Here is a 27016-nt window from a genome sequence, read left to right on the forward strand (position 1 = left end):
AGGTGTGGTGGCATGTGCCTGTAGACACATGTTACTTGTAAGTTCCAGTTACTTGGGAGGCTGAGGTAGGAGAATCGCTTGAACCTGGGAGGCGGAGGTTGCAGTGAGCCGAGATCAAGCCACTGGACTCCAGCCTGGGTGACAGAGAGACACTCTGTCTCAAAAATAAATAAATAAATAAAAATGCATTTCTTATTGGTGTTTACAGTATGCATCACTTGGCAGTCTGGCCATATTAGTGTCAATTTATGACACAAATTTGTTAGCATCATAAAATTACACTAAAATCCTTTAAGGTATTATCGATTTCCTCTAACTCAGTTACTGTGAAATCAACAAACAATCCATCACTTCCTCTTAGATTCTCACCCAAAAGATATCTTGGTTGCATTTCTTCTAGAACATCCTTCCCTCAACTACACAAATTAAACATATTTCAAGCATCATTAACTGATTAGGTTTACAAAGAGCTCTGAATGAGTTCAAAGGCACTCTGAATGAGTGAAAAGGCTATTGTTCATTTTCTTCAAGTACCTTCACCTTTCCTTTCACTTGGGAATGAATGTTTTCTAATAATTTTTCTTATGAAAGTGTTACCTATCTTCTGTCTCTTCCCATAGTCTTATATTTCATGCTAATACATGCATTTCAGTTTCCATTTTACTGACATTACTGTTTGTTACAATATTACTAAAATTCTTCTCTTCACAAATATTTGGACTGAAGAAAATATTCAGTCATAACATTTCCGTTTTGCAAACAGCAAGTTAGATGCTGGGCCGGTTACAGTGGCTCACCCCTGTAATCCCAGCACTTTGGGAGGCTGAGGTGGGCGGATCATGAGGTCAGGAGATCAACACCACGCTGGCCAACATGATGAAATCCCGACTCTACTAAAAATAAAAAAGTTAGCTGGGCGTGGTGGGGTGCACCTGTAGTCCCACCTACTCGGGAGGTTGAGGCAGGAGAATTGCCTGAACCCGGGAGGCAGTGGTTGCAGTGAGCCGAGATCGTGCTACTGCACTCCAGCCTGGAGATAAAGCAAGACTCTATCTCAAAAAAAAAAAAAAAAAAAAAAAAAAAAAGAAAGAAAAAGAAAGTTAGATGCTACATTACTCACTATTCCAATGTTCCTTACATTTGAAATCTGTAGATTAATAAAAGACTAAAATCAAATACAGATTCAAGCAAATATGAGCAGACATTTGCAACTTAGGTGTTACCCAGACAAAAACAAACAAACAAACAAACAAACAAAAAACTCTGAGTTTTGCTTGAAAATAAAGTCCTGAATTTTTTTTTTTTTTTTTTTTTTTTTGAGACGGAATCTCGCTCTGTCGCCCAGGCTGGAGGGCAGTGGCGCGATCTCGGCTCACTGCAACCTCTGCCTCCCGGGTTCACACCATTCTCCTGCCTCAGCCTCCCGAGTAGCTGGGACTACAGGCACCCGCCACCACGCTCAGCTAATCTTTTAATATTTTTAGTAGAGACGGGGTTTCACCGTGTTAGCCAGAATGGTCTCCACCTCCTGACCTCGTGATCCGCCCACCTCGGCCTCCCAAATTGCTGGAATTACAGGCGTGAGCCACCACGCCGGGCATTCCTGAACTTTTAAAACTAGACCGACCAGTGCTATGATACTGCTTAATTCCCATAGGCATGTAGCAAATTTGTATTTTCTTAATTTGCTGAAAGAAAAAAGAAAAACACCATAACCTTTTCTCTCTACCTTTAAGCAATTTAATAAAATTAAACTTTGAAAGAGATTGAGTGGTAATCAAAGTTCCAAATATAGCTAAGAAAAAGCCAACGACTCTGGTGGAAGTTATATATATTTGAAGCATTTTTCCTCAATATAACATGGAATTAATAGGAATTCACTCATTATGCATGTTCTAGTATAACCTTAAATGCCCACAGGTTATTCCTAATTTTCTGAAGAAACAAAAGTCACATGGTATTTTTCTACGCTTAACAGAGAACAATTAAGGATTTTTTTAAGAAGGGAGAGAAGGAAACATGCATACTTCACTTATGTCCATAACTTCTAGAGCTTTTATGTTTCATATGAAAAACAGAAAATATAATTCTAATGTGTCATCAATTCTTTTGAACTTCTAATAATTTGAATGTACATTTTATAGCAAATAGCTTAATGATCACATCATGCAGCCTGACTTAATTCTCAAAATGTCTTTGTAGTTTTATTATTCTGTAAAAGCAAACTGTTTCACTGAAAATTGTACTAGGTCAAGCTTTTACAAGAAAAATATTTATTATATTGTCCATTAAAGCTTACCAATTAATTACCAAGTTTAGTCAATGGGGTTCCTTTGAACTGCCTGTGAAATGAATATTTTATTACTTATTATTATAATAATGAGTAGATTTGAAAGATTTTTACCTTACAAAACATCAGTGGTTTATTTCACAATGTTATTTGTTAAACCAAAGCATTAGTCTTTCTTTTCTTCTACTTTTCTCCTTCTTCCCCTTTCCCTTTACTTCTGTACAAGTTTTTTTTTTTTTAATATTTAAGATATGAAGAAATCCAACATAATGCATCATTAAACCATGGCCAAATTCACAATAAAATGTGCCTGCAATCCTTTAAAAAAAGGATTATGTATACAAAACTACGTGGGAAACTTGCTGTTCTCAGAAAAGAACAGAATGAAACAGATAATAAATAAATTTCTACATCCAAGGTAGATCTTTCTTTTTACAGGAGTTTGGGTAAGTTCATACAGAAAAACTCTACAGAATGGGCCTGTCATTAAAAATAAACGAAGCAAGGATTATTGGTTTTTTTTTTTTTTTTTTTTGAGACAGAGTTTCACTTTTTTTTGCCCAAGCTGGAGTGCAATGGCGCGATCTTGGCTCACCGCAACCTCCGCCTCCCAGGTTCGAGCGATTCTCCTGCCTCAGCCTCCCGAGTAGCTGGGATTACAGGCACGTGCCACCACCCCGGCTAATTTTGTATTTTTAGTAGAGACGGGGTTTCTCCATGTTGGTCAGGCTGGTCTTGAACTCCCAACCTCAGGTGATCCACCTGCCTCGGCCTCCCAAAGTGCTGGGATTACAAGCGTGAGCCACCGCGCCCAGCCTGGATTATTGGGTTTAGATCATTTTCTTAAGAGTCAAAAAAGTTTTTCTAGGGCTTTGACTAAGTGCATGAAGATAAATGATGCCCAATTCTGGTTTTGCCAAATAAAACAAGTCTTTTCAGAAACTACAAATTTTAGTGGCTCTGGCAGAATGACTATCAACCTAGGTCAATTCTCCGTGAGAAAACCCACAAATTTGCCAGTCCACTTCACATCTCAACTATTAGATAATAGCAGGCAAGATGCATGTTCTTGATGGGCACAGTTGTTTATGTGGTGATTCTTCTTTGAGTTGTTGGTGTTTTCTCGCTTTCTTCCCTCCCTTCTTCCCTTTCCTCCCCTCCCCTCCACCTAATAGAGGGCCCACCTTTCCACAGGGTGCTAACCTCTAACTGTCTCCAGCATTAGAAAAGGAAGTCAGAAAGCTAAGCAAGGCCTGGATCAGGAGAGCTATTTATTCTAATGATGAGAAACCACCTCAGGGCTCTGGGAAGGGAAGTGGCATGGTCTGATTTACTTATTTAAAAAACCATGAAAAGATTATGAGGCGGGCAGAGGCAAGAGTGGAAGCAGAGATGCCAGGTAGGAGGCAGTTACAAGAATCCAGATAGGAATGGTTGCAGGTTGCTTGGACTAGGGTGGTAATACTGTAGACAGGTTCAGGATATATTTTGAAGGTAAAGCCAACTGGTCTTGCTCATGTAGGCCCTGAGAGAAACGGGGGGCCAGGGAACTGGGTAAATTGCGGGGTGGGTGGGGAAGGGAGGGAAGGATGCTACTTTGACTGAGATGGAAAACACACTGGAGGAGAAGTTGGGTTTGAGTTGTGTGGGGGCTTCATGAATCTTTTGACCTTAAATGTAAGATGGCTTCAGACATACCAGTGGCACTAGAAGCTGTGGAAGCACGGGAATAATCTAGAAATCGGTCGAGAGCTTTGGCTAGAGATTTAAATGTGGGACTCATTAGTTTATAGGCATCATTGGTGTATTCCAAACCATGAACCAAGGGCCAGGTGCGGTGGCTCATGCCTGTAATCCCAGCATTTTGGGAGGCCGACATGGGTGGATCATGAGGTCAAGAGATCGAGACCATCCCGGCCAACATGGTGAAACCCTGTGTCTACTAAAAATACAAAAATTAGCCGGGCACGGTGGCCCATGCCTGTAGTCCCAGCTACTCAGGAGGCTGAGGCAGGAGAATTGCTTGAACCCATGAAGCAGAGGTTGCAGTGAGCCAAGGTCATGCCACTGCACTCCAGCCTGGGTGACAGAGCGAGACTCCATCTAAAACAAAACAAAACAAAACAACCATGGGAAAGGTGAGATGACCTAGGATATGAGTGTAGGTGGAGAAGACATATAAAAACAAAAATGAGGCCCGTATTCCACTATTTAGAAGTCAGGACATGTGTATGATAAGTAGCCGCCAGTGATGAAAGTGCTTCAGGAAGGAGGGGTGGATCTGCTGTGGATTGTGTAGCAGTTGAGTCATGAGAGAACTGATTGGCGTGGCTTCAAGAGGGAAAATGGGAGGGGAGGAAATGGAGGCAAGAAAGAGAGAATAAATATTCTCTCCAGGAGCTTTACTATAAGTATGTGCTTGCAGAGCCAAGAAAGAAATTTGCTGGAGGAGGGCTGGTCAGTGGGGAGTGGGCAGGGGTGTTGGGGAAGATAAGAAGGGATTTTTAAAAGACTTTTATGGGCTATGTATATAATTTTAACATTCTGTATCCTGATTGGAATAATTCACTAGAGAGAAGAACAAACTGATAATGCCAGAAAGAAAATGTAACTTCAGTAGGTGAAAGGAAAAAGGATATGGTAAGAAAGTGTGTGCAAAAGGCTAGTAGATTTTCTTTTCTTTCTTTCTTTCTTTTTTTTTTATGATTTTTATTTTCTCAGGGAAACAGAGAGTGAGGTCATCCATTGAGAAGGTGGAAGGGATATTGGAGGTTTGAGAGAGGAGGAGAAACTATGAATGAGTCCTTCCCAGAGAAGTGACCAGCTAAGATTACTAGAAAATTCGGGGCCCCTTGAGCCTTATGGTCATCAATTTAATAAGCCAGTCAGGAGTAGTATTGCTGGCTTTTCCTCCTGTCATGGTCAGTTTTTCTGATGCAGGTATGGAGTAAGTGAGTTGAAAAGACAGGGATTGTCAAAGACAGTGCTTAAAGATGAGGTTTCACAGGTGGTACAGCTACTTATAATGGCCAAGTCTGGTTGAGAGTGGGTGGTTGAGGTAGAGTGAAAGATTGTTGGAAGGAAAGTGCTCAAGGAACTAAGAGAACCAAAGCTGGAAAAATTTTCTACCTGAGAGCTGGAGTTTCCAAGAATGACAGACAGCCATGGGAAGAAGGGGTTTCAAACCAGTGCTCAAAAGTTCCTATGAATGATGGGCAGAATCAACGGGAAGCTGTACAAAATGTGTCCAGAAAGGTAGCAGGTAGAATAGTGCAATGGCTTAAAATTAAAAGGAAATGGAATTTTTAATTTCAAGATAAATGGTCTGGAAGTGGCAGTAAGGAACAAGACACTCATCTCAACTCTGGACCCCATGGTATATGGGTATGGGAGATAAAAATCACAGCAAGTGGAGGATAGAAAATGAATTAAGATCCTTCAAGGGATCTTACAGGGCCTTAGAACTATATGGTAAACACCACCATGTCTGGCACAGAGCCACAACAGCTTAAAATTAAAAGGAAATGGAATTTTTAATTGCGAGATAAATGGTCTGGAAGTGGCAGTAAGAAACAAGAAAGACACTCATCTCAACTCTGGACCCCATGGTATATGGGTATGGGAGATAAAAATCACAGCAAGTGAAGGATAGCAAATGAATTAAGATACTTCTAGGGATCTTACAGGGCCTTAGAACTATATGGTAAACACCACCATGTCTGGCACAGAGCCAAAAACACAACAGGGTTTGAACAAATACTTGGGTTTTAACTAAAAGGAGTTTAAAAGTGTCAACTCTGTAGACAAACAGCCTGGATATGGGGCTTTAGGAAAAATCCACAAGGGAGTGGTTAAACAGCTTGAGCAAGAGACTTGGAATATATGAGAAAAGGGATGAAATAAAGAAATGACCTGGCCAGGCACAGTTTTTCACACCTGTAATCCCAGCACTGTGGGAGGCCGAGGCAGGAGGATCGTTTCAGCCCAGGAGTTTGAGACCATCCTGGGCAACACAGTGAAACTTCATCACTACAAAAAATACAAAAAATTAGCTGAGTGTGGTAGAATGCGGGAGGCTGAGATGGGAGGATCACCTGAGCCTGAGAGGTTGAGGCTGCAGAAAGCTGTGATCATGCCACTGCATTCCAGCCTGCGACAGAGTGAGACCCTGCCTCAAAAAACAAACAAAAAACAAAAAACGAACAACAACAAACATGATCACCTAGTGAGTAGCTCCCGACTGCACTCTCAGCTATTTTCTATCCTAGTACCTTATCCTTTTTCTTGATTTCGTTTTTTTTTTTTGGAGACGGAGTCTGGCTCTGTCGCCCACGCTGGAGTGCAGTGGCGCGATCTCGGCTCACTGCAAGCTCCGCCTCCCGGGTTTACGCCATTCTCCTGCCTCAGCCTCCCGAGTAGCTGGGATTACAGGCGCCCACCACTGCGCCCGGCTAATTTTTTGTATTTTTAGTAGAGACGGGGTTTCACCGTATTGGCCAGGACGGTCTCGATCTCCTGACCTCGTGATCCGCCCGCCTCGGCCTCCCAAAGTGCAGGGATTACAGGCGTGAGCCACCACGCCCAGCCCTTTTCCTTGATTTCTTTGCTAATTATTTGTCTGCTTGTCTAGAATTGCTAATTTTCTGATCCACTACAAATATTATCAGCTTAACTACTATTTCTTTTGCTCGTCACTATATACCTAAGGCCTAGCAAAGTGTCTGGCACATACAATGTCCTCAAAGAATACCAAATAAACAAAATAGAGAAAAGCATGGTTAGAAGTAGCCCAATTAAGTTACCTTATGCAGAGACAGGCCGATATGGGTTCAATACTTCTAAGGATCCCATCTTTGGGATGGAATTGACATTTAGAAAGGAAGCAGTGAAAAACAAATACTGATTCCTGGGCAACAGATCAAGGAGGCTGCAATCTTGTGGGCAGAGGGCTAAACAGCACTTGACTAAGGAGTAAGCTTGGAGTGGCTGAGAGAGATGTGAGTCAGCTCCCTTGTCTCTACTAAACCATCTTCAAAGGCCTCATGTGACCTCATTCCTAAAATGATCCATTCTGTCCACAGTGGCTTTTCATGTTCTGTACTTCCTGATCTAACAGACAATCGCTATTTCCACTGTACTAGCTTCTACATCACTATTACGTTGCAGCTGTGAACACGGACATATTTGTTGTTTACTGAGTATGTACACGTGAGTTTAGACGTACATTGACATCAGACAGTTTATCTTTTAGATTATAAACTTGTAGAAGCAGGGGTTTGTAGTCTCCTTAATGTAATCTTTGTTTCGTTAACTCAGTTTGTTTAGGTCAAGGGTGAAGGTTTAACCTCCAAATGAGTTATTTAGTTGTGCTTTGCTCCACTTTCTCAAACTACCTCCAACTCAGGCATTCTCAGCACACTGAGAAGTATTAAACCAAGACAGAATAATGTAAAAAAAACAAAAAAAAAATTCACATTTGAATAAAAATTCCAAACTTTACAATTGCAAACACCATACATTAAAAAGAACAGCAGTGAAATTCCAAAGCACCTGAAAAATGAGTTGCAAAAACAAAAAGGTTTATATAATCTAAAATTCCCGACTGCAGAAATATGTAAATATATATTTAAACTTGAAATATATGGCCATTCCAATTAAATGTAAAGTCAAGTAAATTTATGTTAAAGTAAAATGTAGTGTTCTCATTCCACTAACCATAAACATAGAAGTTTAGAGCTGGGAAGGACCTTGCAGACCAGGCCCCTTATTTTGTAGATGAAGTAACTAAAGCCTAGAAGGGTTGCTGAGGTACCCAGCATCAGACAGCAGCACGAGCCGGCAGCACTGAAGTGGAGACACCACAGGCTTTGGAGACAGATCCATCTGCATTTGACCCTGATATTCCACCCTTTAGCTGTGTGGTATTGGGAACCCTCACTCTTTCAAACTTCAGTTTCCTCATGTATGAATGAGGGATCATATCGCTATGGTTTATTGAGCAGGCCTGTAAAGATTAAAAGTCATAAACCTGAAGTGCCTAGCACAGAACTTTTGGGCTAAAATGACATAATAGGCTGGGCACCATACCTCACACCTGTAATTCCAGCACTTTGGGAGGCCAAGGCGGGTGGATCACCTGAGGTCAAGAGTTTGAGACCAGCCTGGCCAACATGCTGAAGCCCCATCTGTACTAAAAATACAAAAAATTTACCCAGGCGTAGTGGCATGCACGTGCAATCCCAGCTACTCGGGAGGCTGAGGGAGGAGAATTGCTTGTACTTGGAAGGTGGAGGTTGCAGTGAGCTGAGATTGCACCACTGTACTCCAGCCTGGGTGACAGAGCAAGACTCGGTCTCGAGAGAGAAAAAAAAAAAAAAAGACATAATAAATAAAGCCAGATTATAGAATCGTTCCCCTAATGGAATAAACTTAAAATCACTGTTAAAAGAAAAAAAAAAAGTCAAAAATATTACCAGAGACCACCTAAGTTAAGGAGAACATCATACCATAATCTGTATAAGGGGTGCCCATGAATAGAAGATTCCTAGATAAAAAGGGATTGCACTGGAGGTGGGAAAGTTAGGTGGCCAAATTCCTGAAAACAGCCCCCAATTTGGGGAAAATGGATCTAAGCTAGCATTTTGGCAGCCCAGGGAGGAGATGGAAAAATCTGTCCATAGTAAAAGTTCTTCCCGCCATCACAGGAATCTCCTCAGACACAGAAAAGCAAATCGCAACTCACCATTTTGGCTTTTTATGCCTGGGAGGAAAGGAAAAGAAAAGGGAGATAAGTCATAATCAAGCAAAGCTAATTAATTACAGCCAAACTCTATTTTTTTTTTTTTTTGAGACGGAGTCTCGCTCTGTCGCCCAGGCTGGAGTGCAGTGGCGCGATCTCGGCTCACTGCAAGCTCCGCCTCCCGGGTTCAGGCCATTCTCCTGCCTCAGCCTCCCGAGTAGCTGGGACTACAGGCGCCCACAACCGCGCCCGGCTAATTTTTTGTATTTTTAGTAGAGACGGGGTTTCACCGTGGTCTCGATCTCCTGACCTTGTGATCCGCCCGCCTCGGCCTCCCAAAGTGCTGGGATTACAGGCGTGAGCCACGGCGCCCGGCGCCAAACTCTATTATAACACTGTATGTAGGAGTCTAACACATTCAATCATGTATGTGGGATCTTATTGTTGCAGAGCTAATGAAACAAGGACAAGGGCTGGGATGAAGGGAAGGAGATAGCCAATTGCCATTTGTGTTCAATCTGAGTTGGTGCTAACATGAGGTTCGCTAGTCTGTATCAGAGTTTAATAGATCTTAAACAGTAAACAAAAGTCTAGCCAACGAGAACAATAAATAAGGGTGTGTGTGTGTGTGTGTGTGTGTGTGTGTGTGTGTGTGTGTTGAGGGCTGGGAGAGAAGGAGAATTAAAGGCAGAAAATTCCCAGGTGAGGTTCCCTTCCCTGTCTGTGGATTTATAATGCCATGGTAAAAGCATGCAGGTTTCTCCTTTCTCCATTAGCTGGAAAGGGATAAAAACACTTGCTGGAGGCCGGGCGCGGTGGCTCAAGCCTGTAATCCCAGCACTTTGGGAGGCCGAGACGGGCGGATCACGAGGTCAGGAGATCGAGACCATCCTGGCTAACAAGCTGAAACCCCGTCTCTACTAAAAAAGACAAAAAACTAGCCGGGCGAGGTGGCGGGCGCCTGTAGTCCCAGCTACTCGGGAGGCTGAGGCAGGGGAATGGTGTGAACCCAGGAGGCGGAGCTTGCAGTGAGCCGAGATCGCACCACTGCACTCCAGCCTGGGTGACAGACTCCGTCTCAAAAACAACAACAACAACAAAACACTTGCTGGGGGTAAGACAGGGTGTGGCAAGGGAAGGAGACACCTGGGGCTGACCTTCTTAGCCAAAACCAATCAAACAAATGGCTTGCTAGCACCTCTTTGAATTGGAGGAATAATCCAAAGCCCCATATCTCACTCCTCCAGAGATATATCTGTGAATATGTAGAGCAAACCCTGAGGCAGGGCATTTAATACAATTACTGAGGAAGAGCAAAGCCCAGATCCTACTAACAACTGGGATTGTAGGATCCCAGCACACAGCCCAGTTCAACTAACTCTACCTCATCTCCAGCATGTGGGTCTTCAGGTCGACTCCTCAAATTGAATGCAGCTCTGGGACAAGACCGCATGGTCTAATAAAGGTTAAAAAGCAAGACAAGGACAATTCACCAACATTAGAGAGTGAAGAAAAGATCCTGAGTGAGTTGTTCATATTCAACTTAAGTTTTACAAAAAGAAAAGACTATGACAACTAAGCAGGACTCCCAAAGCAAAGAAAAAAATGAAAGAAAGGGGGAGGGCTGGGAAAGAAGCAAGAATCTAGTTTAGAAGAAAACAGCCCTCTCCACCTCCCCACAAAAATCTCCATGAGTGCATTACACTATAGGATTAAAGAAAATATAAATTAAATGAGACACCGGTGAAAGAACAATGAAATAAAAAGGGAGGTTGCAGAAGGAAACAATCAATAAAACAATAACACTGTATAACAAACAAATTAGAAAGAAAAGAAATAGAATAAGCACAGGTAAAAGATAGTGACATAGCAAAAACCCCTGGAAACTCGAGATAATGACAGTGAATATGTAAGACGATGATATACAAATTAAGGCAATTTGGGAATGGAGGACAGATAATGACAAACAAATGTAAGTGTCCAAAATGAAGCTGGAACTTAGTAGTAGGTTCCTTAGCAAATATTAGTAAACTTTACCCCACCTAACTCCCACCATCATGTATGTAAAAACAGTGTTTTATGGTTCTTTTGGTCTTCTATATGACCACCTACAGAAGAAAACAATAAAAATGAACTGATAGGTCTTGTAAAATTTGCCCTGATGTCTATTTTGTAGTGTTAAATTCGGTATTTGTGTAACAGTGGTTCTCCTAGAGAAAAGCATTAGAAATTTGATCCTATACACTATTCTTATTCACTGAACAGAAAAGAGAAATCTGGAAGCAATCTGGTAATATAAAACTATTAGTTTATGCCGTTGGAGCCTTTATCTAACAAATTTCCAAAACAACTACAGTTGTTAAAATAGTGAAATTATTATTTCCACGTGGACATATATTTTTATTAAAAGAACAATTAAGACAGTTTATTTGATATATTTTAACACTTTTCATTAACCAGGGGTCATACACTTGCTAAAATACTTCTCTGGAAGCACAGATAATATTCAGAACAAGAGCCAAAATTGTGCCCACTCAGTATTCCTTCACATCGATCAGAACTCACTTCACTGAGAAGTACTGGACTAAAGGATTTAATGAGACATGCTGCTGAAACATACATGTACATAGCCCAGAGCTGAAGGATTTTATAACAAACTCATATACACACAGAACCGCAAATCATTACCTTCACTGACATTCTGAAGGGAGCTGGCACTTCAGTCGTAAAGTTTTCCCTTAAGTTTAGAAGTGTCCCTGATTGCAAATAATATTCAACAAAAAAATTTATAATCTTAAAAAAGATACTGCTAAATAAAATAAGAGCCACATACTGCCTGCCACATGGAAGGTGCTTGATAAACATTAGTGAGATAAATACGCCTCAAGACTCACAAGACAATACAATGATTTAATTCCCATTGGATATAGTATTATGGAGGACTCTAGATTTCTGAGTCAGGGCTCTTCATTTCATGTTGTTTATAGACTAGCTTTGTAACCAGTACTCTACTCAATATCTAGAGTGTTTGCAAATACACTAAAATAATGAAGAATAAGCCACTGTGTAATTAAATATGAATAATGAAGGCAGTGCTTATAATAGTTTGATTTCTATTGTCAAGTGGAAAACAGGAAGTTGCCTAAAAAGTTGCTGTGTTTGAAAATGGATCTTTTACGGATTTATAATACAATCAAGGGACCAACTTTTGCAGTTTGTTCTCAAATATTAGGAGATGTAGTTTCTTCATCATTTGAAATGATGACATGGAAGACAGCATGCGTAAGATCAAACACATTTTACTCAAAATATAGCATTAATGGGCTTGCTCATATTCCAAGGATGTGTCTTCTTAAACACTGTTTTGTTTCATGGTTCTAACTTTTTTGGAGGGCTTGACTTAATCCAAAAATACCGTGGCATGCCTGCAAGAGTTAACCTCTTATATTTTGAAATAGAACAAAAAGGGAACATATATTCTGACAGGAGAGTCTATCGTAATAGCTCAGAACACTGAACTTATCAACTTGATGAAAGGTTTCTCCGAGTTTGAAATACTACAAGTAACTCTTTCCAAAAGACTGCTCCATATGTGAAGAGTGAAAAAACAAACAAACTAAACATGACCAAAAACTTAGGACTAAAGACTAACAAGTGCATATGAAGAAGGAAAGTGCCTTTGCTCAAGGTCACTGTGCTAACAGAATGACTTGCTTAGTTCACGTGAAGATATTTGTTGGAATGTTAAGTGATGCAGAAAAAAAAGGCACTACATGAATGTGAAAAATAAATAGGTAAAACCATAAACATGAATGTTGTAATTTGATGATTATGTGCAAGATCCACCAAGTAGTGAAAGTATGTAGTACTCAAGTGTTTAAAATGGCGGCCTGGGTATGGTGGCTCATGCCTATAATCCCAGCACTCTCAGAGGCTGTGGTGGGAGAAGTGCTTGAGGCCAGGGGTTCAAGACCAGCCAGGGCAACACAGTAAAATCTTGTTTCTACACAAATTTAAAAAAAAAAAAAAAGACTGAGCTCAAGGTAGTGAGGAACCACTTCTACTAAGCCAGATGGAAATTGCTAAGAACAGAAAGATGATGATGTCATGATGGCTGGTTAACTATGGGAGGAGCTGGGGTTTGAGTTTCTGTTAACAGTAGGAGAAAAGAAGGACCTGAGCCAGAGGGGGAATCTGAGAAATTCTCTATTTTGGTGGCTAAGCTCACACAATCTACTGACAGCTTTTTGTCATTTGATTACCATTGAAACAGATTACTTCTCCATTTGAGGGTAATCGTGACGCAAAATTTCAACTCATGCTCTATCACTACCCATTCCAGGCCACAAATTAAAATAGCCTATTATTACTTTTATGCACACGATAAAGAGATCTTCCATCCCAGGCTTCTCCATGCCTTTTTTTTTTTCTAAGCAAAGTTCATGTAAACCAGTAGGTCATAGTAAATCCTAAAATGTATTCCCACAGTGAGATACTTGGAACATTTTCCTTCTGGATTTTATTAAACATAATGTTCTAAGCATTATGAGTGCTCTAAGGTATTTCTTGAATAATAACCCAAACTGCAGAGTGAAAGCAAGTGGCAATTAAAATCCCAGAGACAGACGGGAACACTGAGACTAAGAAATAACAGCATCTGTTCCTGACGATGGCTGGACTGCTGATCTAGCTTGGGGTCAGCAAACTTGGCCTGAGGGCCAAATCCAGCCCACTGCCTAAGTTTTCACATGGCCTGCAAGAGCCAAGAATGGTTTTCACAGTTTTAAATGGTTGGGGAAAAAAAATCAAAACAATATTAGCATTTTAAGAACGTAAAAATTCGATGAAATACAAATTTCAATGTCCACAAAGTTTCACTGAAACACAGCCAGACTCATTTGTTTACATATTGTCTATTGCAGCTGGGTATGGGAGAGTTGAGTAGCAGAGACTTTGAGTATGGCCTACAAAGCCTATATTTACAATCTGACCCTTTAGAGAAAAGGTTTGCAGACCATGAGCTTGATCAGAACTTCAAATACCATCTGTGGTGAAGGAGCTGGTTTGTTCTGAGTATTTGTTTTCTAACCCATCATAGATCTGAGCTATGCTTTTGTAGAATACAAAAATCATATACTTTGGATGTTGCAGAGATGTCAGATTGCTATAAATTTCCTAAATGCTTACTCTCAATTTCTGTATTTATCTTCTTGCATACGCAAACATATTTTGTGGACTGGCACCAGTCTGCAGATGGTTCTGTGTAGGTATTCTTTGTGTTCTCTAGATCACACAAATTTTCTAAAAGCACTGATCTACAGAACACAAGAATACGTTCACAGAACTTTTTGGAAAACCTTACTTATTCCTTCCCTATATATTTTTTTATATAATGACCACTAAAAATATCAGTTATTGCTTTGTAAATATATTAACTAGATAAAATTATAGTTTTTCCATGAATCTTTTTTGAGTGTTATGCTTTATGCTTTAAAATTATAACCATTGTTGCTTCCTTACTAGCTGCCACATTATATATTTTTACTATTCTCTTAGACTTTAAATAAAATAAATTTTTTTTTTTACATTTTGTACTTTGGGGAATAACTCAAATTTCATAAACAAAACTATTAGTACAAATGTTTTTTGGACAATCTGTGCTGTGATTTTGGAAATTGTGTGTGAAAGAAGAGAGTGGCCGGGCGTGATGGCTCACGCCTGTAATCCCAGCACTTTGGGAAGCTGAGGAGGGTGGATCACGAGGTCAGTTCAAGACCAGCCTGGCCAAGATGGTGAAACCCTGTCTCTACTAAAAATAAAAAAAAATAGCCGGGTGTGGTGGCGGGTGCCTGTAATCCCAGCTACTCAGGAGGCTAAAGCAGAGAATTGCTTGAACCTGGGAGGCGGAGGTTGGAGTGAGCTGAGATTGTGCCACTGCACTTCAGCCTGGGCAAGAGAGTGAGACTCCGTCTCAAAAAACAAAAACAAACAAACAAACAAAAAAGAAGAGTGAAAGAATCTGAGTCCTTGCACAGACAATAACTGTTTTTTATGTTTAAACTTCCAAAAGGTTGAATAGATTTCATCTTATGCTTGCATTATAATAGCAAAATTCCTTGATATGTCAAAGGCCACAAAAGTAATTTTTAGTTTAGGTACAAAATGTGCCTTGGGCCTGTTTTATATGATACTCCTTGGTTTTCGCACTGCATTAAAAAAAAAAAAATGCATGTGCAAAAAATCATTTCCATGAAAGTTTTTTTATTGGCTCAAAGTTAGTAGCAATTTACTTTCAAATTTCAATCTTTACCTCTCTAGGGAAATACTTAATTCTACTGCAATTTTAGTTTAAGAAATGAAATAATTTCTAAACATTTTTAAACTTTAAGAAAGATGAAACTCTATTATTGTGCCAATGACTTTTTATTATTAGGTGTCAGATGATAAAACATTCAAATAAGAAACAGCACTGGGATTTCACAGTGTCAGTAGAAAGTAAAGTCTATAAAAAGAAACTCAAGGTGTGTTTCAGTATGTGAAAAGAGCAAATAATCCCTAAACCTGTTTTATTTGCAGACAAATAGGAAAATGTTTGCTTTATTTGTTGTTATAGAAGAATGTTGTTGCTAGCAAAGGATAAAATCTCAAAGCAGAGGGAGAGGGAATATAAAACGGCTGTAGATTAAACTTCTGCAAATGTCCACTTTATTACACAGCTCCACTGTCATAAAATAGTCAAAATAGTAAGATATACTCATTCAGAACAGTGACACAATGTTTATAAATATTTATATGTATGCTGAACTAGACCATTACTAAAAGCTGCAGCTGGGGTATAGAAAGAAAACTAGGATTTGATTGGAGGCCTTAATTTGCAAATTATGAGGCTCCATGATCCTGTGGAACTTACTTAACCTTTCTGAGTCTCAGTTTCTTATCCATAAAATAAATTGAGATTCTATCTACCTCTGAAGAATTAAGGAGGATCATATACAAGACACCTGGTGTCTTGTATAAGGCACCATGCAAATGTAAGGGGTTATTATTATTTAGTAGGGAGCTCAGATAATCTTAATACATATTACATATAAATTTTCTGTAAATAAGTGAACTTTTTATACAGTAAAGTAGATTGAGTTGTTTGTATACATCCTTTTCTAATATCACTATTTCTTGAAGCAGAGAATATATTGAGGTAAATCCTCATTAGAAAATTTATTACACAAAATTTAACCAACTGTGGTTGTGATCAGTGCTACTGATGGTCAGTGTGCTATGGGTGTGAAGCAGGAACACCTTTTCATATGAAGAGGGTGGAGGGCAAAGGTGGTAGGGATGGGTAGGGGCAGGGGCAGGGGCGTGGGAAATATATTTTGTAATGCTGACACCTGAAGGAAGAGGAGGTGTCAGCCAAAGGAATGTGAGAGTAAACATTTTCTACATTTAATGAGGCAATCATAATTAATACAGATACATCAAAAGTTCTCTGATCCATCATAATATCTATTTGTTGATTCAAAAGTGACAAGCAGTAATTATTACATAGGAGCCTTATGCTTTAATGAATTATCTATGATCACTTAAAAACACTAGGTTTTCCATTTCAGACTAAGTAGTGAGATGGTAATGGATTCTTGTTAACCTTATGCAGATGTACATTAAACATATGGTGTAAGAATAGCATTCCATTTTCAAAACCTGAGATTATTGATTTTCAGATCTTTAGTTGAATATGTATTGGTCCAAAGACTTCTCTGTTCCATATAAGCCATTTCTCATCTTCTACTTAAAAAAAAAAAAAAAAAAAAAAAAAAAATCACCAAAGACAGGGGAGCTTTCCTGCATTCCTCTAGGTGGTAGAATTATCCTAATGTTTGGGAATCAGTCCTGGCATCCTTTAGTCTGGATAAAACATTTAAAGAATCATGGTATGACATACAGGCAAGGAAGACCCAGCTACTTCAGTAAGGCTGCTGTATATATCCTCTCTATCCATCATCTTCAAATACATTCCTCTGTCTTGGGATCCAAGCCCTCTGCCAAGGTGTAGAATTTGTATACTGATTTCTCAATATTTGGAGGTGATTAAGCTAAGCAGTTAATACAACAAAAGGAGAATAATAAGGTAATTACTTTCTAAGAATATTTCCATGTTCCATAGCCCAATTCCTCACTGGATCACCTTCCTTGAACATAATGTCCCTGCCGTCTCCACTTCCCAGCCATTTCATATCTACCACAGAACAGTTTCCTTTCACACCAAATGCTTGATAACCTGGAAAGCGAGTAGAAACTTATATTCAATTTTAAGGACTCATGTAAAGAGGTTAGGTTACTGAGAATCCACACAGTGCTAGGCCTCTAGATCAAATATTTTACATAGATAGCGTCATTTAATACTCAAACGGTCAGTAAAATTAGGCATCATTATCCGAAGTTTGCTTCCAACATACTGTTAACTAGGACCACACTGCCTCTTTGCATAGGAAAGAACATATTCCTTTTAAAAACAGTTCTCAAGTGGAAACTATTTTATGAAAAGAGCATCGCTCTAATTTCTTTTTTTTTTTTTGAGACGGAGTCTCGCTCTGCCGCCCAGGCTGGAGTGCAGTGGCCGGATCTCAGCTCACTGCAAGCTCTGCCTCCCGGGTTCACGCCATTCTCCTGCCTCAGCCTCCCGAGTAGCTGGGACTACAGGCACCGCCACCTCGCCCGGCTAGTTTTTTGTATTTTTAAAGTAGAGACGGGGTTTCACCGTGTCAGCCAGGATGGTCTCGATCTCCTGACCTCGTGATCCGCCCGTCTCGGCCTCCCAAAGTGCTGGGATTACAGGCTTGAGCCACCGCGCCCGGCCATCGCTCTAATTTCTGACCTCCACTCCAGTGTTTCCATGTTGCACTAGCTCTTGGGTAACATATGTGCCATACTCCAACATCACTTTCTGGAATCTGCCTAAGAAATAGTTCTGTGGGTGAAAGTCTCTATACTCCTTCCAGCATTGAAATGTACATCTCCTGCTTTAGATTAACTTTATAACAATGTCTTAGTTAACTTGAAGTTCATCTAACAAACATTTATTGAGCACATTTCATGTGCCATACTAGATGGAGACCTTAAAGAACCTGCCCCTCCAGCTAAGGATTGTAAGACAAAGAAAGATAGCAGCACAGCTGGAAGACTCTACACCTTTCCATTCAATCCTGATACCCCAATAATCTTCTTCCTTCAACAACAATTAGGTTATTTTAGAAAAGGATAAAATTTTCGAACTAATCACTTTTCTGCCAAGATAATACAGTCAGATTTACCATTCCCTCTTTACAGAGATTTATAAATATATAAATATTTTGCAAAGCATACCTTGGGAGCTTACAGCAGTATTTTATTAGGATTACAACTGAAATTAAAACTCCAAAACTGGGATAGGTTTTACAGTTTAAGAAAGAATGTTTTGGTAAATAAAACACACTTCTAAAACTAACATTTTAAAGAAGAGCAGGAAAGTGGTGTTAGCAAAACTGGCAGAGTAGTCACCTCCAAGCACCCCATCTCCCAAGGAAACATTCAAAATTCAAGAAAAAGCTTTCAGAATTAACATCGTCAGAACTCTAGAAAACAGACAAAGGTTTACAGCAACCAAGCAAATGCTGAATCAAGAGAAAGGCAATTTAAAAATGGTAGAAAAGCGCTATAACAATTGCATATGTTCTGGCCCAAATCTGTTTCCTGGCTCAGCAACAGTCTTAAAGGTAACAGTCTGGATTTCCAGTGTGGGACCCTGGTGCCTGGTTCTGAAGGCTGCACAATGTACCTTATTTGCAAAGAATTGTTTTTGTCATTTCTAACCTATCTAGAGGCTACCTGAAGAACTTTGTTTCACCTAGCTCAAAATACATTCAAGGTGGAAACTCTGCAGCTGCCTAGGACAAAAGATTAAAGTTGAGGCATATGAGTCCCAAAAATATGGAAAGGAAAGCTTTTTTATTTTTCAGAAAACAGGGCATTCAAAAGTATCTGTACATACTGGAGAATTTACAAAGTCATGCACATACCCACAGCATCATATACGTTCAAAAAAGACCTGAGAGGTTTTCTTTCCCCCATCCCACTTCCTCTCTCTTGCTTGTGGCTCCTGGCATTCAAGAAAATCTCTTTCAGAACACTACCTGAACAGAAGCTAAAGGACTAGAGCTATCAGAGACCACATATGATAAAGAATACAGGCCTTGTTTTAATAGTTTAGAAAAGTCACTAAACAAACAGCTGCAGCTTACAGCAAACAACAACAAAACCCTGAAAAAAGAAAGACTGATTATCAGGGTTACCATGTTATAAAAGTCAAAATGTCCAATTTTAAACAAAAAATGTATAAGGCATGCAAAGAAAGAGGAAGTATGGTCCATTCACAAAAGAAATTAATAGAAAGTTCCCTGAGAACAAAAGGCACTAAACTTACTAGATAAAGACTTTAGGTCAGTTGTCTTAAATATGCCCACAGTACTAAAGGAAACCATACACAATGCACCAAAGGACATCAGGAGAATGTCATATGAACAAATAGAGAATATCAATAAAGAGATAGAAATTATAAAAAGGAACCAAACAGAAAATCTGGAGCTGACATATGAACAAATAGAGACTATCAATAAAGAGATAGAAATTACAAAAAGGAACCAAATAGAAAATCTGGAGCTGAAAACTACAATGACTCAAATAAAAAGCTCGCTAGAGCGATTCAACAGCAGATATGGGCAAGCAGAAAAAATAACCAGTGAACATGAAGGTAAGTCCACTGCAATTATCCAACCTGAGGAGCAGAAAGAAAAAAGGATGAAGAAAAACGACCAGAGCCTAAAAGACCTGCTGGACATTGTAACAGTGTACCAACTTACATATAATGGGACGCCCAGAAGAGAAGAGAAAGAAAAAGACAATTTGAAGAAATAATGGCTAAAAACTCCCCAAATGTAATAAAAGAGACAAATCTGTATAGTCAAAGAAGCTTGGTGAACTCCAACAAGAATCAATGCAAAGAGATCTGCACCAAAACATCTAATAATCAAATTACTGAAAGCCAAGGAATTTTGAAACAGGCTATTTTTAAAGCAACACATGAGAGAAGGAACTTACCACATAGAAGCAAGCTTCAATAAGACTAAGAGAATATCTATCATTGGACACTATGGGGACCAAAAAGGAGGGGGAGAACATTTTTAAAGTGCTGAAAGAAGAAAAAATGTTGACTCAAAATTTCATATATGACTAAGCCATCCTTAAAAAATAAAGCAGAAATTACAACATTGCCAGAAAAACAAACACTGAGGAGGTCTGCTTCTAGTGGACCTCCCTTACCAGAAGGCTAAAGAGAGTTCTTTAGGTTGAAATGAAAGGACACTAGATAGTAAGTCAAAGCTATAACCAAGACATAAAGAATGCCATTAAAAGTAACCAAATGGAGCCAGGCATGGTGATTTATGCCTATAATCCCAGCACTTTGGGTGAATTGCTTGAGCCCAGGAGTTTGAGACCAGCTTGGGTAACATGGCAAAAGCTTGTCTCTACAAAAAATACAAAAATTAACTGGGTATGGTGGTATATGCCTGTAGTCCCAGTTACTCAGGAGGATAAAGTGAGAGAATCAACTGAGCCTGGAAGATCAAGGCTGCAATGAGCCCTGATTGCACCACTGCATTCCAGTCTGGGCAACAGAGTGAGACCTTGTCTCAAAAAAAGAAAAATAGTAATCAAACAGGTAAATATAAAAGCTAGTATGTATTTTAAATTTGTAACTCCTCTTTTTATTTTCTACATGATATAAAAGACAAATGTGGCCAGGCATGGTGGCTCGCACCTGTAACCCCAGCACCTTTGGAGGCCAAGGTGGGTGGATCACCTGAGGTCAGGGGTTCAAGACCAGCCTGGTCAACATGGTGAAAACCCATCTCTATGAAAAATACAAAAATAAGCCAGGCATGGTGGTGGCTGCCTATAATCCCAGCTACTAGGGAGGCTGAGACAGAAGAATTGCTTGAGCCTGGGAAGAGGAGGTTGCAGTGAGTGAAGATTATGCCACTGACTCTGTCTCAGAAAAAAAAAAAAAAAAGACAAATGCAAAAAACATTTAAATAATTTTAAACATACATCACCGGGCACAAAATATATAAATATAATTTATGAGTAAAACAGAAAGAGGAGGAGAACAAAGCTGTACGGGAGCAGAGTTTGTATATGCTACTACATTGGTATCAAGTAAAAGTAGACTGTTATAAATTTAGGACATTAATTGTAATACCCATAGTAACCACTAAGAAAACATCTTAAAAAAATTACAAAAGGAAAAGAGAATCAAAACAGTACACTACACTAAAGCATCAACAAAACACAAAAGAAGACAGTACTGGAGGAAATGACAAAAATGACATACAGAAAACAAATAGCAAAAAGGTTAAGATTCTTGTTGGTAGTTACTTGATGTATAAATGGATCAAACTCTTCAACATAAAGGCAGAGATTGGCACAATAGAGTAAAAATCATCAGGATCCAACCAAATACTGTTTATAAGAAACTCGTTCTAGATCCAAAGACACACATTGGTTAAACTGTATGGATGGAAAAAGATATTGTATGCACATAGTGACCAAAAAACAATTGGTGTGAAGCCGGGCGCGGTGGCTCAAGCCTGTAATCCCAGCACTTTGGGAGGCCGAGACGGGCGGATCACGAGGTCAGAAGATCGAGACCATCCTGGCTAACACGGTGAAACCCCATCTCTACTAAAAAAAAAAATACAAAAAATTAGCCGGGCGAGGTGGCAGGCGCCTGTAGTCCCAGCTACTCGGGAGGCTGAGGCAGGAGAATGGCGTAAACCCGGGAGGCAGAGCTTGCAGTGAGCTGAGATCCGGCCACTGCACTCCAGCCTGGGTGACAGAGCGAGACTCCGTCTCAAAAAAAAAAAAAAAAAAAAAAAAAAAAAAAAAAAAAATTGGTGTGACTAAAATAGTATCAGCTAAAATGATCAAAAAGTTTTACAAGAGAAAAAAAGATATTATGTATTGATAAAAAGGTCAATTCATCAAGAAGATATAACAATTATAAACATATATGCACCAAATATCAGAGCTCCAAAGTGCATGAAGCCAACATTTACAAAATTGAAGGAAGAAACAGAAAATTCTGCAGTAACAATTGGGGACATCAATACCTTAGTTTCAATAATAAAAAGAATATCTAGATGAAAAACCAGTGAGGAAATAGAGGACTTGAACACCATTATAAACCAATTAGACCTAACAGACATATACAGAACACTCCAGCCAATAACAGAATACAGCGTCTTCTCAAGTGCATGTGGCACATTCTCTAAGGCAGATCGTATGTTAGGCCACAAAACAAGTCTCAATAAATTTAAAGTACAGTAAAAATTATTACAATTTTAAGTTTTTTAAAAAATTATGTTTTATTTTCAAATGCATTGGCTAATAAATGTATAATATTAATAAAAGATGCACAGTTAAGCCAAATGACTGCCAAGATAATACCTATGCAAATTTATGGGCGGAGAAAGGAGTAAAAATCCCCCAAGGGCAGTTTTTATCTATGTGCTAGGCAGTGGGGATACAATAGAGAATAAAACAAACATAAAATCCTTGCCTTCATAGAGGTCATATTTTGGTGTGGGAGATGATCTATATCTATATCTATATCTATATATCTATATATATAGATAAATATATATAAAGAAACAAAGAGCCTAGTTTCAGGTTCTAATACATTTTATGTAGAAGATATGCTAAGGTAACTGTGGGAGAGAGTAACCCGGAGGGTTGCTTTTGTTAGGATAAAAGGGGTAATGATAATCTGCCTCTTTTCCTCTGGCACTAGCTATAGAGGTGCAGTCCTGTCTTGGGACCTACACACTTATTATTCCTACTACTTTCTGCACTGATTTGCACCTCTTCCTGTCTTTGATCATTTGTCACCTTCTCAGTGAGGCCTTCCATGCTCATGATCATCCAAAATTGCATTCTTCCTCCCTCCTCACTCCCTGCCCCACTGGCAACTCTCTTTCCTTTCTTCTTGCATTATAACTCCCCCCACTTAGCACTTATCACTATCAAACATAGGACACATTTTACTTTGTTATCTTGTTTACTATTTTTTTCCCTTTACTGTACTGAAAGTTCCAAGATAGGCACATGGCTTGTCCTGATCATGAACAGCAGTGTCTGACATATAGTAGATGCTTGGTAAATATTTGTTGAAAGAATTAATGAGTAGAGATGTCAAGCAGACAGATAGATATATAAGTCTACAGTTCAGGCAAAAGTGCTTGACCGGAAGATATAGGTTTGAAAGTTAAAGAGATTAAAATGGATATTATTTTCTTCAACATAAAGATGTAGAAATTGGTTCAGATAGGCAAATGAGTATGTACAATGATACATCATCTTCTCATTATCTCACAAGCTGAAGCAAATCTGGCTGGTAGAAGAGATAAACATTTTCCTGGTGCATATTCTAAAGGGATATTAACATTTGGACATTTAAAAACAAGAACACTAAAACACAAAATGAAATAACGTATCTTTAACAGTGAATTTCTTATTGTGACCCTTGATGACAACTCAGGTCAATACAAAAGTAAATGTACTTCAATGAAAGAATCTTACGGCCCAAACCAATGAGGCTAGGGTACAAAGATTTCCTGGGCTCTAACTTAATCTAAGGATAGATTTCAGAATACCTAATGACACAGAGATAGTCTATCCTCCTTTCTATTCTGCTGTGACAGGAGCATTCAGTTCAAGGTTGACCTCTCTTGTGGTTATTTTGTATTGCTAAGTGAACAGAGATCAAGATGTGTTGTAAAATAGGTGCCCAAGTTGCAAGACTGAAATTTCATCACATAAATATCAATATGTCTGACTTGTTTTCTTGCCAGATAAGTAGCCACTTCACCTCTTTGCAGAGGTGACGGTTAAGTGACTCTTCCAATGTCACAGCGAGTGGCAGAGATGGGGCTTGACCTCCGGTCTCTGAACTCCCAGCTCAGAGAGTATTCCACTTTCAATCATCTGTGCCTTTTATACTCACATAATAAAAGATATCAGGTCACATTTCTGGAACACTGTGGGTGGGATCCTGAGGCTGTCTTTATCTGTAACCTTCTCTAAAGCACCTATCATTGCAGGAAACAGAAGAGGCTTGTTTTTGTCAGGGTTTCTTGTATCTTGTCCTTGTATCGCATGGTCCAAATGTTAGGGCTCTAGGCATCTGCCCTTCCCTTTACAACTTCTCTATCTACATCCAGTCATGGACTGGGGAATACCAAAGATAAATAGGGATTAGGATAACTGCTTCTATATGAAATGTTATGGTTAGGCTTGAAATTTTTTTTTTTTTTTTTTTTTTTGAGACGGAGTCTGCTCTGTCGCCCAGGCTGGAGTGCAGTGGCCGGATCTCAGCTCACTGCAAGCTCCACCTCCCGGGTTTACGCCATTCTCCTGCCTCAGCCTCCCGAGTAGCTGGGACTACAGGCGCCCGCCACCTCGCCCGGCTAGTTTTTTGTATTTTTTTTTAGTAGAGACGGGGTTTCACCGTGGTAGCCAGGATGGTCTCGATCTCCTGACCTCGTGATCCGCCCGTCTCGGCCTCCCAAAGTGCTGGGATTACAGGCTTGAGCCACCGCGCCCGGCCTAGGCTTGAAATTTTTTAAATCGCTGTTTGGATTAGGAAAAACATTAATAATGAGTCACAGACTTTAGAAATAATTATATCCACAAGGATCAAGCATGTGATCTTAAAAACAACAAAAAATTATTCCCTTGGGGGGCCAAGGGGGGCAGATCACCTGAGGTCAGGAGTTCGAGATCAGCCTGGCCAATATGGTGAAACCCCGTCTCTACTAAAAATTAAAAAAATTAGCAAGGTGTGGTGGCACATGCCTATAGTCCCAGCTACTTGGGAGGCTGACGCAGGAGAATTGCTTGAGCCTGGGAGGCGGAGGTTGCAGTGAGCCAAGATCATGCTATTGCACTCCAGTCTGGGTGCCAGAGAGACTCTGTCTCAAAAAAAAAAAAAAAAAAAAAAAATCATTTCCATTGATTTTATATTTTAAAAGTTACCAGCTGTTTGTGATGCAAAAACCACTTTTAAAAGAAAGAAGCTGTACCTAATCCCATCATCCAAATGGTCGAAGTGAAAATTAAATTTTCAAAACGGTGAGAAATACACACATAGGTTTACAAAATTCCAACAGTAGAGAAAGGCATGAAACACAAGATAAAAGCCTCATGATCATCTACCATCCCAGTCTCACTTGACAAATTAATTATTCTTAATTGTATGTATTATATTTTTGTGTTTCCTTCCAGAACAAGATATCTTTTATGTTACAGAAGTCCGTGTTGGCATGTATTAATTTAATGTATGTCTATTTGCAGAAAAACATACACAAAAAAACGCATATTGTTCAGACTTCTATAGCTTGTGTTTTTTGACTATTTTATCCTGAAGGTCTTTCGATAGCAGCACATATTTTTTCAGGGAGCATGTGGAGTTCTATACTACAGATGTAATGTAATTAATTCAACCAGTTCCCTACTGATAGGCATTTAGGTTATTCCAGTTTGTTACTATCATTAGCAACACTTCAATGAATATCTTTGTACACACAGCTTAGTGTACTTTCACAAGGATATTCTTAGGGAAAACTACTGATAGGAAGAGTATAGGATCAAAGGGAATGTGCGTTTACAATTTTGACAGGTATTACCAAATTGTTCCCTAACATCCTTGGACAACTTGTACTCTAGCAAACAGTTGGAGACCATAATATCCATAATACTTTTAATCAACAGGCAGATAAAATTAAAAGTATGATGTAAATATAAACTACACTTGTGTATGCTATCCCATGTACTCCATCTCTGGGGCTATCATGATTTACACAAGTAATTACCATTAAGTATAATATAATACATCTGGAACTTTATGTTACCAAACAACATTAATTCACTGAGAAAACAATTCACAGTCATTGCTATAGAATCTTCCATAAGAATGATCCTGGGAGTTGGAAGCCAGCCCGGTATCAATAATTGGAACCATACAAGAGTGTTGTGTGTGTCACTTTTTGAACAGCAAGTTTCATTTTGAAATCTATCTGAATCAGCTTGTGAAATCTCAAAAACAAAATATTTGTTCATCATCTCTATGCAAGGATTGATCAGAAATATATAGTAAATGTATATTCTATTTTCCTCAAAAGTAATGAGAAATAATTCATAGTAGTGTTCTAGTTAAATGATGTGAACAGATTTCATCATTTAACTTTGGTTCATTTAAACTGGATCAAAGGTCTGAAGGATATATGAAAATTTTGAATTTTAAATTATGAAGACAATTGTCCTATGGATATCAGAAGAAAGGAGACAGAAGGCAGTGGTTAAAAGAGAGTTATCAAAATAAGTTTTTTTTTTTTTTTAAGTGAGGCCTATAAAGCTAATCTCAGCTTCTTCATTTCCAAGTTATTTGACTTCAGAGAAATTACTTAACTCTCCAGGCTTTAAATGAAGTAATGAAAAGAAAACATTTAGCCCAGTACCTGGCACCTAGATAGTACCACATGAATGTGAACTGCTATTAATCTATAGCCACTATTACCCCAGTATTAACAGTAGGTCTGAAAAAATAGAAAAGAATGTCTCCTAGGATATAGACAAAAAGGTAATAAGGGATGAGAAGAATTTGACAGTAGATGTTTACTACCTAATTAGCACATTTATCCCCTTTCTCAAGTGAACAATGAACATGTTATCTCCAAAGAAGCAGATCACAGTGCAAGACTGTCAGATTTCCACATTATGATTGTGGCTTTCCAAAACTTTTGCAGACTTTGGCATGGCAAAAATACATCTTGAAAGCCTTATTCTGGAACTGAAGAATTTAAGTTAGTCTGCTTTGGGTGAAAAACAGTGTTTCCCAG

General features: G+C 39.1%; 1 protein-coding gene and 1 non-coding gene across 5 annotated transcripts in view; both read right to left on the reverse strand.

Annotated features, from left to right (window-relative positions):
- Positions 1 to 27016, reverse strand: part of ARL15 (ADP ribosylation factor like GTPase 15) — a 441654-nt gene that overhangs the window by 57446 nt on the left and 357192 nt on the right.
- MIR581 (microRNA mir-581) lies at positions 14279 to 14374 on the reverse strand. Its single transcript, NR_032626.1, has one exon. It is a non-coding gene; the product is annotated as a microRNA mir-581 (primary transcript).

The sequence above is a fragment of the Macaca mulatta genome, chromosome 6, assembly GCF_049350105.2.
Source record: "Macaca mulatta isolate MMU2019108-1 chromosome 6, T2T-MMU8v2.0, whole genome shotgun sequence".
Classification (NCBI taxonomy): domain Eukaryota; kingdom Metazoa; phylum Chordata; class Mammalia; order Primates; family Cercopithecidae; genus Macaca; species Macaca mulatta.